An 18,723-nucleotide genomic window follows, 5' to 3' on the forward strand; every position below is an offset into this window, starting at 1 on the left:
GGAAATTGGAGGAACAGCACCTCATATTTCGCCTGGGCAGCTTGCAGCCCAGTGGTATGAACATCGACTTCTCCAACTTTAGATAGTTCCTCCGTCCCTCTCTTCCCCTCCTCCTTCCCAGATCTCCCTCTATCTTCCTGTCTCCACCTATATCCTTCCTTTGTCCCGCCCCCCTGACATCAGTCTGAGGACGGGTCTCGACCCGAAACATCACCCATTCCTTCTCTCCTGAGATGCTGCCTGACCCGCTGAGTTACTCCAGCATTTTGTGAATAAATACCTTCGATTTGTACCATCATCTGCAGTTATTTTCTTATACTCCCTAATGCAACTGTTTGGCACTGTGCCAGTCACAGGCTTGAACTCAGTGTAGGTGATGCTATAAATGAAGTTGCAGGTTTGAATCATTTTCAGATATTTTGTGATAAATTGTAATCCTTATATCATAGGTCTCCTACAAATCAGGATGAGTTAACTGCATGTGCTGAAGCTCTTCACTGTCAACTGTTGAAAATTGGTCGTGTTTTCAGTGTAAGATGGGTTGCTTCGTCTTACCAAACTGTAAAGGCAATGTGGCAGTCTTATAAAGCTATTTGGGAGCATTTTGGAAAAGCACGCTGTGATGCTTCAAGATCTAGAGCAGAGAGAGCAAAGTATGAGGGTATGGCGAGTCCGAAACTTGTTGGTTGTAGAAGCAGTTTATTGCAGCCGCAATATTCGAATACAGAGTTAAACAACAAGGTAAAGGACAACCATCACAAACTTACTGTCTTCCTTGAAGACTTCGCCGAACTAACTAAATCGGGTGCCAAACGCGCACATGACATCGCTGGCCAATCAGCGATGTCGCTCCCTGGACCAATCCCCATGGTCGCGTTCCCACGTGACCTCGCTGGCCAATCCGAGGGTTCGACGACCTGGACCATTCTCTATGGTCGCTACATGACCCCCCCCAGAACCCGAGGTGCGGAACCTAGCAGGGAGCCGGATTTCGCGACCATAACGAGTACGGAGAGGGACAGCCTGAACCACAGGAGCCGGAGGTTCCGGACTTGGCGGAACAGCCGGAACGGGAGGTTCTGGAGGAACTACCGGAACGGGGGGTCCTGGAGGAACTGCCGGAACGGGGGGTCCTGGAGGAACTGTCGGAACGGGGGGTCCTGGACTGAGCGGAACTAACGGAGGTCGGCCTCTCCTAGGGGTTTGACCGACCAGGACTGGTTGATCCGGATCCAAATGGGCAGGTTTGAGCCGGGACACCGAGACGAGCTCACTCTTGCCGCACATGTCTAAGGTGAAGGTAGCCGTTCCCTTACGCAAAACCCGGAACGGCCCTTGATAGACCCTCTGCAACGGGGCGCGATGAGCATCTTTACGCAAAAAAACAAACTCACAGTCCTTCAGGGAAGACGGTTCATGTACCATGGGACACCCATGACGTGAAGTCGGAACTGGAGCCAGGGAGCCCACCCGTTCCCGGAGAGATGCTAACACTGATGGGACTGTAGGCAGCTGGTCTGAAGGGTCAGGAAACAGATCTCCGGGTACTCGAAGTGTCGAGCCATATACTAGCTCTGCGGACGACGCACCGAGATCTAGCTTAGGAGCAGTCCGGATGCCCAAAAGAACCCAAGGGAGTTGGTCTACCCAGTCCGGGCCTTCAAGCCTTGCACTGAGGGACGCCTTAAGTTGGCGGTGGAACCTTTCTACGAGTCCATTTGCCTGGGGGTGATATGCAGTCGTGGGTTGTAACTTGGACCCGTACAGTTCTGCCAGCGCGGCCCAGAGGGACGAAGTGAACTGTGGCCCTCTGTCAGTGGTAATAACTGCCGGGACCCCGAAACGAGCTACCCAATGAAGGGCCAAAGTCCTAGCACAAGACGCGGACGAAATATCAAACAATGGGAAAGCCTCTGGCCACCGGGTGAACCGATCCACCACCGTGAGGAGGTGGGTGTAGCCCCGGGAGGAAGGTAAAGGCCCGACCAAATCCACGTGGATGTGGAAAAAACGAACAGCCGGGACCTCGAAATCCTGTACGGGGGGCTGGACGTGGCGCTGGACTTTAGCGGTCTGACAGGGCACGCAGGAACGTGCCCACCCCGCTACCTGTTTCCGCAGGCCATGCCAGACAAACCTCGCTGCTACCAAGGCAGAGGTGGAGCGGATAGACGGGTGCGCCAGCCCATGAATGGCATCGAAAACCCGGCGCTGAAGGGAAGGCGGTACTACCGGCCTGGGACGGGGAAGAGAAACATCGCACCAGACTTTCGTGCCCTCCGACCCACAAGCTACCTGGGCCAACTTCAATCCCGAAGTGGTGGACCGGTAAGCCGAAACGGTATCCGCTAGGAGCTGTGCCTCCGCAAGCTCCTGGGGATCCACTTCGCAGTCCACCGCCGAAATAGGGGGAAAAGCAGGTCTAGACAGGGCGTCAGCAACGGCATTAAGCTTACCCGCGACATGACGGACATCGGTGGTAAATTCGGAGATAGCAGTCAGGTGCCGCTGCTGGCGGGCCGACCATGGGTCAGACAATTTCAAAAAAGCAAATGTTAATGGCTTGTGGTCCGTAAATGCCACAAATGGGCGGCCCTTGAGGAAGTACCTGAAATGACGAACAGCTAAATAGAGAGCCAGAAGCTCTCGGTCAAATGCGCTATACTTCAGCTCGGCCGAATTTAGTTGCCGGCTGAAAAAAGCTAAAGGCTGCCAACGGCCACCGACCTGCTGCTCCAGAACCCCGCCCACCGCCACTTCAGAGGCGTCAACCGTCAGGGCCGTGGGGGCGGAGGGGCTCGGATGGACCAACATGGTGGCGTCTGCCAAGGCTGCCTTAGCTGCTGTAAAAGCTGACTCAGCGGTCGGGGACCACAACAACTCTACCGGATTCCCTGCAAGGCATTGGAAGAGTGGGCGCATGACTCGCGCAGCTGCCGGAACGAACCTATGGTAGAAATTAACCATGCCTACGAACTCCTGTAGCCCTTTTACTGTGGTGGGCCTGGGAAATGCCCTGATAGCCTCCACCTTCTCGGGCAAAGGGGAGGCGCCGGCAGGGGTAATTCTGTGCCCTAGAAAATCAAGAGCAGGAAGGCCGAATTGACATTTGGAGGGTTGGATAATGAGCCCGTGGTCTTGGAGCCGCTGGAACACGGTCCGCAAATGGGCCTGGTGTTCCTGCACGGAGGGGCTGGCGACCAGGATGTCGTCTAAATAAATAAACAAAAATGGTAAACCCCGGCCCACGCGGTCCATCAGTCGCTGGAAAGCCTGTGCCGCGTTCTTTAAACCGAAAGGCATACGCAACCATTCAAACAACCCGAACGGAGTAATTGTTGCAGTTTTCTGTATGTCCTCCGGTCACACCGGAATCTGATGGTATCCTCGCACCAAATCGATTTTGGAAAACACCACCGCTCCTTCCAGCCCAGATGAAAAATCCTGTAGGTACGGTATGGGGTAGCGATCAGCCGTGGTGACAGCATTGAGACGCCGATAATCGCCACATGGTCTCCACCCCCCAGATGCCTTGGAGACCCACGGGCTGTCAGACTGACGGACAATTCCCATTTCCTCCATTTTCCTGAACTCCGCCCTTGCCACCACCAGTTTGTCTGGCGGTAGTCTCCTGGCCCGAGCGAAAACGGGAGGGCCTTCGGTGCGGATGTGATGGACCACACCGTGCTTAGCCGAAGGCGTGTCAAAACGTTGGACGAGCAGCTCTGGAAACTCTGCCAGAATCGCAGCATACGAGTCGGGGGCCGCGACGACGGCCTGGACAGTAGGGCTGGGCGAGGAGGCGATTGTCGGAGCGACGTGCTCATCTTCGGCGGAGGGTCGGAGGTCGTTACCGCGGACATCAGGAACCAGTGAAAAAGCCCAGAGAAAATCTGCGCCCAGGATCGCTTGTTTGACGTTGGCTATGATGAATGGCCATTCGTACGTGCGGAGGCCTAACACAAGGGACATCTTCCGTGTACCGAAAGTGCGAATTGGGCTGCCATTAACCGCGATGAGGGTGGGACCTGTCTTACCCAATCTGGTTTCGAGGTCGGTCGGCGGCACTATGCTGACGATGGCTCCCGTGTCTACCAAAAATTCTGTGTCCGTGAATCGATCATGGACATAGAGGCACCGGTTCTGGCCAATCGTAACTGCCCCTATGTACGATCGGCCGAGGCATTTCCCGCGAAGGTACAAGGCAAACGGCAGTTGCGGGATTCGTTACCCCATTGTAGGTGATAATAGCACCAGCCGCGCTTGTGCGGATCTTTTTGGCGGGCTTTCAGAGAATTGGCGGGAGACGTGGCGCCATCTTGCCGTCGCCGTGGCGTGGTCACTGATGTCGAGACTTTGTTGATCGAACCACTTGCCTTGTTTTTTGCCGCTATGAGCGCGTCCGCTTTCGCTGCATATGCTTCGGGGTCCTTAAAAGAACAATCCGTGAGCAGCAGTCGGACATCCTCGGGAAGTTTCTCGCGGAATGCCTGTTCGAACATAGGGCAATCCGTATGCTCACCGGCTAGCATCATCATTTCGGCCATGAGGACGGAAGGCAGTTGGTCTCCAAGATCTGGTAGGTGCAGAAGTTTTGCCGCACCACCATGCTTATTAAACCCGAAGGTTCGCAGTAATACTTTCTTCATGGCCTCGTACTTGTTTTCCGCAGGTGGATTCACGATGAACCGCATCACGCGCTTGGTTGTGTCCGGCGATAGAGCGCTGACGAGGTAGTAGTACATCGTGGATTCGTCCGACACCTTCTTTATATGAAATTGAGCCTCAGTGTGGATAAACCAAGCTTGCGGTGCGTGCGTCCAAAACAACGGAAGATGAACGCTTCCCGCGCTTGACTCCGGTGTGCCCGGCTCGGTCATCGTCAACGAGGCGTCGGGTTCCTGCTCAGTCGGTGATCGTCCAGATCACGTCGGGGTCACCAATATGGCGAGTCCGAAACTTGTTGGTTGTAGAAGAAGTTTATTGCAGCTGCAATATTCGAATACAGAGTTAAACAACAAGGTAAAGGACAACCATCACAAACTTACTGTCTTCCTTGAAGACTTCGCCGAACTAACTAAATCGGGCGCCAAACGCGCACATGACATCGCTGGCCAATCAGCGATGTCGCTCCCTGGACCAATCCCCATGGTCGCATTCCCACGTGACCTCGCTGGCCAATCCGAGGGTTCGACGACCTGGACCATTCTCTATGGTCGCTACAAGGGGCTGAAAAAAGTATTAGAGTCATCAGCTTTTGTAAATAATTTGGGCTTGTTGATGGACAGTTTGTTAGAGTTGTCCGAACTGTCACTTGAACTGCAGAACCGAAATTGTACACTTAGCAAAGCACATGAGGAAAATAAACGAACTATCAAGGTTCTTGAATGTCAAATAGAGAAGCCACGAAAATGTTATACTCAAGTGGAAAAAGCAACAAGCCAGATGATATTTAATGGAATAAATTTGAAAGCTGGTAAAGTACCTACTGTACATAGACAACAGTTTTTGAGGAGTTTGGTCAATAATATGAAATCCAGGCTGCTTGAATCTACAACAGCTTCCAATGATAAATGTAAAAAGTTCATTAACAAGTCGAAATATTTAGATATTAACAATATCCCAGAAGATTCACTTTTTACCTTCGGGGATAATGATGTAGAAGAAATGGCAGAACAATTTGGCTTAAATGGTCGGCTTTGTGTCAGAGCCTTCAGAGAATTCAAGGAATCTAAATGGAAGATAGTTTCTGCAAATTTTCAGCAGCTGGTAACTGCTGTAAATACAATTCCGGTATCAACAGCAGAATGTGAAAGAGGCTTCAGTGGCATGAATTTCTGCATGTCACCACAACGTGCAAGACTTCAAACTGATCATCTCTCAACTCTTCTATTTATTAAGTTGGTGGGACCTCCTCTGTCAAAATACAACCCCGAAGAATATGTGAGGACATGGCTTCTTAGTGGCAGAAGGCGTGCTGAAGAAACGGCATGCAGAAAGAAAGAGGAGGTGGCAGAAAGAAATGGAGATTATATACCATTATAGAACATTTTGTAATGTAAACCGAGAGAGAGAGAGAGATGCCAGAAAGCAGCTATGACATATAATACACAATAAACTATATTATAAATACACAATAAACAAGTTATGCATTCTTGTACTCTTACATGGGTATGACCGCACATTAAAAAATCCCCCCCCCCCCCCCCCTTCCTTCCCAACCTCAGCCTCATGGACCTTAGAGTACCCCTAGTTCCTAAACTTTCATCACCTAGAACCATTTCCATCACTGGTTCGTGATAGGATTTACTCCCATTTGGAAGGAAATGGGTTCATTTGGCCTGCATGGCTTGATCAATTTTTTTGAGGAGGTTTCAAAGGCGACCAATGTGGATGTTATCTACATGGATTTTAGGAAGACATTTGATGAAGTTCCCTATGGTCGGCTTATCCAGAAGATTAAAATGCATGGGATTAACAGTGATGGTCGGATGGATTCAGAACTGGCATTCTGATAGAAGACAGAGGGTGGTGGTGGAAGGACAATATTCAGGCTGGAGGTCTGTGACCAGTGGAGTTCCGCAGGGATCTGTACTGAGATCACTGCTGTTTGTAATTTATGTAAATGACTTGGACGTGAACGTAGACGGGTTGGTTAGGAAAATAACTGCAGATGCTGGTACAATTCGAAGGTATCACAAAATGCAGGAGTAACTCAGCGGGTCAGGCAGCATCTCAGGAGAGAAGGAATGGGTGCCGTTTCGACCCGAAACGTCACCCATTCCTTCTCTCCCGAGATGCTGCCTGACCCGCTGAGTTACTCCAGCATTCTGTGTCTACCCCCGGAACATTGAGTTCTCACGTAGCTGGGACATGTTGGTCAGCGCGGGCAAGTTGGGCCAAAGGGCCAGTTTCCACGCTGTATTGACGCCTGTTTCCACGCCTGTTTCCACGCTGACTATTGAGCCGCCAGTCACGTCCCTCTCGCAACCACGTCTCCATAATGGCCACAACATCATAGTCCCAACATCACGTTATCCTACTTTCATATCCATTCCCCACACATTAGGAGAAATTTCCAGAGGCTACGTAGCCTACAAGGCCACATTACGTTGGGATGTGGGAGAAAACTATATGGCCTGCTCCTCAGTGTCAGAGCTGTGTGGAAACTGCTTCTTCAGCAATAAATTTGACTCCGAACACCCGCTACTCCTCCAAGCATTAATGATGGAGAAACAAAAGTGTGTAAATGGTGCAAAAATATTACCGCTGTTATTGATAATTGTAGAACAATATTGGGAAGATAGCTCGGCAGAAAAATCTGCACTGTTTGTCAGTGCTTATCTGTCCTCTTTATCTGTGTTGATCAGTCGATAAAGAAAAGTGGAGATAAATAGTGCAGATGATTCCAATCCAAAATATATATTTATTTCCTCAAGATAAGGTTCGTGTGAAGTGAAAATCGTTTAATACTCTAAGTAATTCATTATTAAAATTAGCGATGCAAGCAAATGGACTCCATCTATGTTCATGTGCCTTTCAGCAAGTATCAGGGGATAGCAATGGAAGAGGAACAGTTCGTTCTCAGGCCCAGGCTAGCAGTTCCATCACAGTTTCATTTGAAAGCAACTAACTCAGCATTTTCCAAGAACTTCCCTTTTATTCGTCTCCAAATTCCTGTCAGCGGCCAAGTTTTAGGACTTCACGTTGCCCTGTAACATGCTGAATAATTTGTGGGCGGCACAGTGGCGCAGCGATAGAGTTCCTGCCTTACAGTGTCGGAGTCCCAACTTTAATCCTGACTATGGGTGCTTGTCTGTACAGAGTTTGTACGTTCTCCCTGTGACTGCGTGGGTTTTGTCTGGGTGCCCCAGTTTCCTTTCACACCTTCCAAAGACATACAGGTTTGTAGGTTAATTGCCTTGGTAAAAAAAATTGTAAATGGTCCCTGGTGTGTAGGATAGTGCTGGTATGGTCCCTGGTGTGTAGGATAGTGCTTGAGTATGGGGATTGCTGGTCGGCATGGACTCGGAGGGCCGAAGGACCTGTTTCTGAGCTGTATCTCTAAACTAAACTAAACTAATCAAAGAAATTAATCGTGCAGTAAATGAATGTTGTGTTCGCTTTCCCTCTGACTACCACTGGAGGGAAGTATAACAATTATACCACAGGGAGGAGATTCACAGTATGAGCTCCTGTGGCTCCATCAGTCCGAGGAGGGGTCCAGACCTCAAATATCGTCTGTCCATTTCCCTCTACAGATGATGCCTGACCCACTGAGTTCACCCAGCTGTCTTTTGTTTTTGAAGGAGATTCAGGTATCTGCAATTTCTTGCTAGTTACTTGTCTGATAGCCCCAGTTTAAATTGTCCTACGATGCTAGATAAAACATTAATTGCACCCAGTTTTCAGAAACCTTTGAGTTGACATGCAAAATTTGGTAAGGATGAGTCACAAGGTATAAGCAAGTATACATATCATCATCTGCAACTGTAATTATCACTCTCAATCTGACAAATCCATCGCTATCATTGAACAAACACGCAGTTATGAATATTAACATCACCAGTGAAATACTAGACATTCTAAGTAAAGGTAGTACTAAAATTGGGCTTTTCAAACAGCCATTTTCAATTATTAACCTTGATAAATATAGACATTGCTTCCCACTCACAGAATGACAAGTAACTATCTTTGCTATTAATGTCTAAATATAGTCATAAAGCGATCATCCAACTGGATTTCATAGTCCAACTGTATGTTCTAGTGTTTTTTGTACATGTGAAAGGTTACTGCCAAATGAACGTTATCTTTGAAAACGGGAAAGATTTACCTAATTTATTTACATGGTTTCACTTTTACTTTTTATATTTTGAGAGGCGATTATATAAAAGTTTTAACAGTGTATTGTCATTGATGAGTTCCCTGCCCCACACCCCAATTTTAGAGCAAATCTGATCTGCTGATAAAAATAAATATTGTTTGAAATGGCATGGTGGTGTAGTGGTAGAGTTGTTGCCTTACAGCGCCAGAGACCCGGGCTTGATCCTGACTATGGGTGCATGTCTGTACAGTTTGTACCTTCTCCGCGTGACCTGCCTGGGTTTTCTCCAAGATTAACGAGGATAATTCCCGGAATGGCGGGACTGTCATATGTTGAAAGACTGGAGCGGCTAGGCTTGTATACACTGGAATTTAGAAGGATGAGAGGGGATCTTATCGAAACATATATGATTATTAAGCGGTTGGATACGTTAGAAGCAGGAAACATGTTCCCAATGTTAGGGGAGTCCAGAACCAGGGGCCACAGTTTAAGAATAAGGGGTAGGCCATTTAGAATGGAGATGAGGAAAAACTTTTTCAGTCAGAGAGTTGTAAATCTGTGGAATTCACTGCCTCAGAAGGCAGTGGAGGCCAATTCTCTGAATGCATTCAAGAGAGAGCTAGATAGAGCTCATAAGGATAGCGGAGTCAGGGGAGAAGGCAGGAACGGGGTACTGATTGAGAATGGTCAGCCATGATCACATTGAATGGTGGTGCTGGCTCGAAGGGCCGAATGGCCTACTCCTGCACCTATTGTCTATTATCTCCAGTTTCCAGCTGATGTGCTATATGTAAACAAACCTTCCTTTCATCCGTTTTTCCCAGTTTTTCTCCGTAAAGGTAAGAAAATACTGTTTTCAAAACTGTTAAATTATCATATCATATATATACAGCCGGAAACAGGCCTTTTCGGCCCTCCAAGTCCGTGCCGCCCAGTGATCCCCGTACATTAACACTATCCTACACCCACTAGGGACAATTTTTTACATTTACCCAGCCAATTAACCTACATACCTGTACGTCTTTGGAGTGTGGGAGGAAACCGAAGATCTCGGAGAAAACCCACGCAGGTCACGGGGAGAACGTACAAACTCCTTACAGTGCAACACCCGTAGTCAGGATCGAACCTGAGTCTCCGGCGCTGCATTCGCTGTAAAGCAGCAACTCTACCGCTGCGCTACCGTGCTGCCCTATATTGGTGTATATATGATTCAATAGTAAAAACTACGATGATTTTGCAGGTTTTTTTGCTTTATGCGGCGAGTTCTCCTCAACTCTCCCCGACTCTTTAACTTGTCCCGGAGCCGTGGAACTGCGGCGGTGGCGGGGACTGGAGGCAGAAGCTGTGGGCGAAGGTTCACCAGAGAGCAGATCGCCGGGACAAGGCGAGCGATCGCAGCGCCCCCTCGCAAACAACAAATTCAAGGAAACCTCCCTCCTCGCCACCGCCCCACTCCCCAACTTAATTCTGAAGTGCGAATTATCGGCAGCATTTTCGTTCATTTCAATATTTCAGACAAGGAGCAGCGAGCAAGCCTGCGATTGGGTACTTGTTCGGTGCAGCACTGAAACAGGTTGAAATAGAAAACACTGTCCTTAACTTGCATCAAACTTGAACCACGACAAATATTCTAGCCTCAGAGATGAACCGTGACTCATTCAGAAGTCTCTTGGTAGTTATTGAAATCATTTCATTCTCCACCCCCCCCCCCCCCCCTCCAAAACAAAGAACAATAAAAAATGTTTGTTTTTCAGTCACTACATTGCTCACTCACTGAAGTGTTAAGCAAAAAAAACGACAAAATCATCGTAGTTTTTACTAATTAACCACATATACACCAAATTAACCGTTTTGAAAACAATATTTTCTTACCAAAACGGGGAAAAAATGGAAAAAACGGATGAAGCGAAGGTTTGTTTACACGTAGCAGTTCAGCTGGCGACAATGCTGTGCCCCAGCGACCTAATTGTCCCTGGTGGGTGTAGGATAGTGTTAGTGTGCGGGGATTGCAGGTCGGTGCGGACTCGGTGGGCCGAAGGTTTCTTCGCTGTATCTCTAAACTAAACTAAACAAACGAAACGCTGATGAAACTATTAACAACAATCAAATTCTGCCAGGCCTATGTGTAGCTGCAGTAGTTTATTGCAGCATTTCCACCACCACCCCTCCCCCCACCCCTCCCCCTCTCCCACTTCTGCAGGCCACATGGTGGCCATTGCTATCTCACCCAGGGAACCTTCTTCCCGGTGATGGAGGACCATACTTGGGGAAGACTCCTTCCCTCCCACAGACTGGACTGTTCCCAGGAGCACTGACCAAACCTTCCTTCACGAATCAGCAATGTACACTCATGTAGCAACTTTAACGTGGAAAGACATCTCACGATATGAGAAACAGGACCACAGAACCACAGAGCTAGAAATTCACTCGTACAACATGAAGAACAGCGCTTTGCGGTGGAGAATGGGGATATCTCAGTGGTACATTTTTCCGTGCTGTTCTAGTTGTCCTCGATCCCCATTTCTTGGCAGGACCTTTGCTTTAGCGCACACTTTTCTACCCCAAATAATATCAGCAGCAGTACAAAATCGACAGCTTGTCTAAAGTGACGTTTTCAACTTCGCTGGTCTGACAAATGGAAGTTCCTGTTTACGATCTCGCTTCCCCTGAAGCAGTGCCATTTGTAGGGCTGACATTTCAACTCCACAGCCACATCTGCTTCCTCAAGGTTTGTCTTCATTGAGATCTCTGACCTCCAGTAACCCCTCAACTACTCCCTCACACTTGTGTCCTGAAACTTTGGCCTGAAACGTGGGGATCAAAGTTACATTCAATCCCAGTTTCCGAGCTTCAGCACCATACAGCAAGGTAACAGGTACTTTAGCCCAACTCATCCATGCCGACCAAAATGACCCATCCAAGTTAGTCCCATTTGCCTGCACCTATCACTTACTTCCTCATTGGGGAAAATCACCCACCACGATACTCGTGGAGCAGATACTTCATTTACTTCACATTTAGCGGTCAGGAGCTGGCAGAGTGGACAAAGGCCTTTGGCTGTATTGCAAGCTTCTCCAAAGTAGAGGCATTCATAGACTGTACTTTTTCCAATGATACATCACGAGATTATAAGCTCATAAGTGATAGGAGCAGAATTAGACCATTCGGCCCATCAAGTCTACTCCGCCATTCAATCATGGCTGGTCTCTCTCTCCCTCCTAGCCCCATTCTCCTGCCATCACCCCACAACCTCGGACAATCACCTGCCAGGAGCAACTGGCTGTAGCCTTTTGGGATCGCATCAGGTTCTGTGCACTCAGAACATGTCTTCTATAAACACTGTTCTTCAGCAGTCTGTCCATGCCCCATGCCCCACACCCCTCCTAGAAACATAGAAACATAGAAACATAGAAACATAGAAAATAGGTGCAGGAGTAGGCCATTCGGCCCTTCGAGCCTGCACCGCCATTCAATATGATCATGGCTGATCATCCAGCTCAGTAACCTGTACCTGCCTTCTCTCCATACCCCCTGATCCCTTTAGCAAAAAGGGCCACATCTAACTCCCTCTTAAATATAGCCAATGAACTGGCCTCAACTACCTTCTGTGGCAGAGAATTTCACAGACTCACCACTCTCTGTGTGAAGAAATGTTTTCTCATCTTGGTCCTAAAAGACTTCCCCCTTATCCTTAAGCTGTGACCCCTGGTTCTGGACTCTCCCAACATCGGGAACAATCTTCCCGCATCTAGCCTCTCCAACCCCTTAAGAATTTTATATGTTTCTATAAGATCCCCCCTCAGTCTTCTAAATTCCAGCGAGTACAAGCCCAGTCTATCCAAGTCTTTCCTCATATGCAAGTCCCGCCATCCCAGGGATTAATCTGGTGAACCTTCTCTGTACTCCCTCTAAGGCAAGAACGTCTTTCCTCAGGTTAGGAGACCAAAACTGCACACAATACTCCAGGTGCGGTCTCACCAAGGCCCTGTACAACTGCAGCAGAACCTCCCTGCTCCTAAACTCAAATCCTCTTGCTATGAATGCCAACATACCATTCGCTTTCTTCACTGCCTGCTGCATCTGCATGCTTGCTTTCAATGACTGGTGCACCATGACACCCAGGTCACGTTGCATCTCCCCTTCTCCCAATCGGTCACCATTCAGGTAATACTCTGCTTCTGAATCCTTAGGAACACTTTCCTACCCATTCCCATCATTTGGTAGCAACTCTCCCCAGTAGCTATTAGAGTGCTGCCGCATGGTTACGGTCGGTCTCTTTAAGAGCTGTCTGCCAGGATCACAGCTGTGCCCTACATGTTGACAATACTGAGAACACAACATGTCAACAGGGAGTGTCACGCTGAAAGACAGTTTCAGTGCAATGTTACACTGGCGTCATCTATTAACTGGCCTCTGCCCAATTGAGATGTTGACCAGCAAACTGTAGATTCCTCCCGAACCCTGTCTGGTTTTAAAACTTTTTAAAGCACGGGAGTAATGTTGAGATTATGCAGTGGTATAAAACAGCTGGCAACAAATGCTAATTTACATTGCAATTAACTGGGAGCATTGGAAACCGGACAACTGATTTGCTGTCCAATGCTTTATATTATTGTCTAAAACCCAAGTTAATTTAATTGCCCACCTCTGCCATTATGAGCAGAAAGCAGTCGGTGAAATGTTCATCCCTTATATAAAGAATTTATCCGTGGAAGGAATAAACCTTTACCTGGAATTATCACCAGTAATAATGTTTTCCCAAAATGAGCATAGAGTTTAGGAGGTCATATAACAGTTATATAAGACACTGGCGAGGCCACATTTAGTTCATGTGTTCAGTTTTGGGCACCATGTTATAGGAAAGATGTTGTCAAGCTTGAAAGGGTGCAGAGAAGATTTACGAGGATGTTGCCAGGACTCGAGGGTCTGAGCTATAGGGAGAGGTTGAGCAGGCTAGAGCTTTATTCCTTGGAGAGCAGGAAGTTAAGGGGTGATCTTATAGAGGTGTACAAAATCATGAGAAGAATAAATTGGGTAAGTGCACAGAGTCTTTTACCCAGAGTAGGGGAATTGAAACAAGAGGGCATAGGTTTAAGGTGAAGGGGGAAAGATTAAATGGGTACCCGAGGGGTAACTTTTTGTACACAAAAGGAGGTGGGTATGTGGAATGAGCTGCTGGAAGTGATATTTGAGGCAGGTACTATAGCAACGTTTAAGAAACATTTCGACAGGTAGATGGATAGGGTAGGTTTAGAGGGATATGGGCCAAAGGTAGGCAAGTGGGACTAGTGTAGACAGGGGATGTTTGTCGGTGTGGGCAGGTTGGGCTGAAGGGCCTGTTTCCACGCTGTAAGACTCTTTCTCGCATCTGGAATCCATTCACAGGGAATTATTTTCCTAAGCTGTAAATAATCACTTTAGGTTCAGAAACAGCTTCTTTCCAACAACCATTGGACAGCAAAGTGGCTCAGTTGGTAGAGTAGCTGCCTCAGAGCACCAGAGACCCGGGTTCGATCCTGACCCCGGGTGCTTTTTGGGTGGAGTTTGCACATTTCCCCTGTGACCGCATTAGTTTCCTCATTCGTGGTCTGGTTCCTTGCACATCCCAAGGACGTGCGGGTTTGAAGGTTAATTGGCCTCTGTAGGATTGCCCCGCGTGTCCACCCCTTTCCCCTTTCTGAAGATTTTGTAAACCTTCAATCCTGTCTCACACCTTCAGCTTTTATCGCTGGCTTTCATTCCAACCTTCTGCCTATCAAACCCCTCCCCCCCTCACCTTTGTCCACCTGCTCGGCCTACCTCTCCTCTCTTCCAGCCTCCCTCGCCTCCAAAACAATCAGTCGAAAGAAGGGTCTCAACCTGAAACATCAGCTGTTCTCCTAAGATGCTGCCTGACCTGCTGAGTTACACCAGCACTTTGTGTCCATTTTTTACATGGACCTTCCTTGTACATAGACACTGGAACTGAGACCTTACTAAGGCAGTTAATGGTTTTGCTTTATAAATGCCAGCGTACGGTGTAAAAGCCGGGAAGCCAGGCTAAACCATTCAAACATTGTTTGACCCCAGCTGGTGTATTCTGGGCACTACCTTTAGGAATGGTGTGAATACATGGAACAGGGGTGACAGAATACAGGATGTGGATGTATTGGAAAATCACAGCGGGCGGGGATTTTAGAAACATTTTTTAAAACCATGATGTGCTTAGATTGAGTAGAGGCACGAAAACTGTTTCTGGGGGCTGGAGGATCAATAAACAAAGGCGACAAATACAAGGCGTTGAATAAAAGATTCAGAAGCGGTCGGAGGAAGATTTTCCATTGCTCACACAGATTGCACAACAACCATTGACGTGCTTCTGTCTTTCTTACAGGAAATGAACTGGGAGAGACACCAACGTATCTCAGACATTGTGGGCTGAAGGGCATGTTCCTCTGCTATATTTTACCATGTCCTATGTTTTGTACCTCTCTCCGTGCCCTCCCACTCCACCCTTGTGAAGGGGACATTGCAGAAGGAGGTGAGGTATGATCCCAACCCTTGCTGCAAGCACAAAGGAAGCCTGCAGGTGATCTTGTGATGCAGGAAGTGGGTAGGAATTTGTGACCAGCGTCCAGCTTAATGCCGACCAGACAGGTCCGGCAATGAGTCACTCTTCCAAATAGCATCTTGCAGGACCTGATTAAACATTCCCCTTGGAATATGTCATAACTGGGGGAAAGGGAAAAATGTAAGAGGAGATGGATATGCTGTTGGGGGAGAGAGAGATGAACAGCTCTCAGCATAGGTTTTCTCTGGGTGCTTCAGTTTCCTCGCACATTTCAAAGATGTGCAGGTTTGTAGGTTAATTGGCTTGGTAAACTTGTAAAATTGTCCCTAGTGTGTTTAAGATAGCGTTAATGTGCAGGGATCGCTGGTCGGTGCGGACTTGGTGGGCCGAAGGGCCTACTTCCACGCTGTATCTCTAAATTAAACTAATATCTCCAGACCAGACCTCCAGGAATTTAATGCCAACCTTTGACAGCAGCTGGTGAAAGCCCCTTGTCCATCATTTAGACTTTACTTTAGACTTACCAGACGTCATGGATAAGGATAAAATTATAAAAGGACTGGACAAGCTAGATGCAGGAAAAATGTTCCCAATGTTGGGGGAGTCTAGAACCAGGGGCCACAGTCTAAGAATAAAGGGGAGCCCATTTAAAACTGTGAGAAAAAACGTTTTCACCCAGAAAGTTGTGAATTTGTGGAATTCTCTGCCACAGAGGGCAGTGGAGGCCAATTCACTGGATGAATTTAAAAGAGAGTTAGATAGAGCTCGAAGGGCTAGTGGGATCAAGGGATAGGGGGAGAAGGCAGGCACAGGTAACTGATTATGGATCATCAACCATGATCACAATGAATGCCAGTGCTGGCTTGAAGGGCCTAATGGCTTCCACCTGCACCTATTTTCTATGTTTGTATGTTTTAAACTCACTATCTCTACATGAGAAATAAGTTGGAAACTACCCATCAGGATTTCAAAGCTGCATCTAGCAAATGATTGCACAAAACTCCCGATGATAATTTTGCCGCCATTTTACATAGAAATGATTTCTAGCCAGTGGTAAGAGTTGGTTGTTTTCCAGTAGCTATTATAAACTCCCCCATAATAGACACAAGGTAAAGTACACGTGCTTTAACTAAAATAGACTTTAGTTCAAAGGGTCCACAAAGGCACAAATATACGGAGTGCTTCTAATTTTAAAGCGTTCCAACAGCAAACGTCAAAGTTTATTCATTTGCTTGGATGTGCAAGGTTGAATGCAGGAACAGCTAAATTTACTTCACCAACAACAAGATCGTTTAAATAATTAATTTGTTTATTTAGCACACCTCCCTTGGTTCAGAAATGTTATCGTTGTTCATCTTTTGAGTTCCTGAGTCCGGGAAATATGAGAGGGGTGAGGTCAGTGCTGCAGCAGCTACTCGGTGACAGGCAAGCTGAGCTCATGTCAACTCCATTGGCCACCAGCCCTGACACCATCGCCAGTCGTCCGATAAAAGGGAGAGGTCTGCCAGCTTCTTCAATCAACTCCTCTGTAAGCTTCACCTTGCTCAGGGACCCGTGCAGTCTGCGATATCCGTCAGCCCACCATTGTGTCCAGTTGAGGGAGAGATGGCCACTTTTATTCAGGTAAGTGGAAACTAAGCAGGATGCTTTTTTTAATATATATGTTATGGTAATTCGCATATCACTGTACCTTAATTGGTACACGTGTCAATAAAAGACCTTTGAAACCTTTAAAAGCTTTAGTCTATTTATTCACAAAATGCTGGAGTAACTCAGCAGGTCAGGCAGCATCTCGGGAGAGAAGGAATGGGTGACGTTTCGGGTCGAGACCCTTCTTCAGACCCGTCACCCATTCCTTCTCTCCCGAGATGCTGCCTGACCTGCTGAGTTACTCCAGCATTTTGTGAATAAATAGATTTGTACCAGCATCTGCAGTTATTTTCTTATACTAAAAGCTTTAGTCTGTTTCTCATACAATTTCTGTAAATTTTGTACAATTTATGGTGGCAACAAACTGTAAGAGTTATTGACGTTGACGAGTTAAATGACGTTGAAGATAAGCTGGCACAACACCCTCAAAGTCAATTCAATTGTCAGTGAGTGTCAAGTGAGACTCAAGTGATAATTATATTTCCTTCAGTCACTGTAAAAGGTTTCTTCCTTCCTCTCCTGAAGGTGTGGCTGTTTCCTTCTATTGATGGGTTATACAGTGTGTCAATGCATAAGAGGGCTTTATGGTCAAGGCAGTGTTTAGCCCTGTCAACCCCGTCTGCAGAAAGCTTTTTAAAGGAAAGTTTAATGAACAAGATCAAATTCTTGCAAATTGCAAAGGATAATTAAGGAAAAATTAAGAGTATCCTCTAACGAATTGAGGCTACTGCAGCCACCCCCGAATACGCAAAACCGGCAGAGGCAAGCAGAGGCAAGTCATCCTTGATCCCAAGGTTCTGCCAAAAGAGGAAGAATCCAACCTGTAACGTCTGCTTACCAATACCAGTACCTATAAGGGTTTGTGTAGGAAAGAACTGCAGATTATGGTTTATACCAAAGATAGACACAAAGTGCTGGAATAACTCAGCGGGTCAGGCAGCATTTCTGCAGAAAAAGGATGGGGGGCATTTTGGGTCGGGACCCTTCTTCAGACCAGGATCCTAGCTCGAAACACCAGATCTGAAGAAGGGTCACTGCAAAATCTCCTCAAGGTATGCCTACTTTGAAGAAGTTTTCCACCTCGAGTCTGAAGAAGGGTCCTGGCCTGAAACGTCACATATCCTTTTCCTCCTGAGATGCTGCCTGATCCTATAATGGTTTGTTGATTGAATTCCAGATCAGCTACTCACTGCCTCAACTCATTCAGTCTCCAAGACTTGATCCTCTGAATTTTTTCATTATATTTTGTAATTTACAAAGATTTCATTCCGTTTTCAATTCACTTGATAATCTCAGCTGTTAAAAGATGACTTGGCTACCATCCCATTCAAATGAAAATTAATGAGGTTAAATACAATTAGAAACAGTTTATTTTGTTGTAATCTGGAGTACAGTGGTTGAAAGGGTGAAGGAAGCAGCTTCTAGAGTCTTCAGCTTATAGCCGCTTATAGCAACTTACAGTTGCTAGAGCCTTGCAGCTTGAAAACAGGCCCTTCGGCCCATCTTGCCCACACCGGCCAATGTGTGCCATCTACATGAGTCCCATCGGCCTGTATTTGGCCCATACCCCTCCAAACCTGTCCCATCCATGTACCTGTCTAAATGTTTCTTAAACATTGCAATAGTTCCTGCCTCCACTACTTCCTCCGGCAACTCGTTCCATACACCTACCACCCTTTGCGTGAAAAAGTTTCCCCTC

The sequence above is a fragment of the Rhinoraja longicauda genome, chromosome 6 (genome assembly GCF_053455715.1).
Source record: "Rhinoraja longicauda isolate Sanriku21f chromosome 6, sRhiLon1.1, whole genome shotgun sequence".
Lineage (NCBI taxonomy): Eukaryota > Metazoa > Chordata > Chondrichthyes > Rajiformes > Arhynchobatidae > Rhinoraja > Rhinoraja longicauda.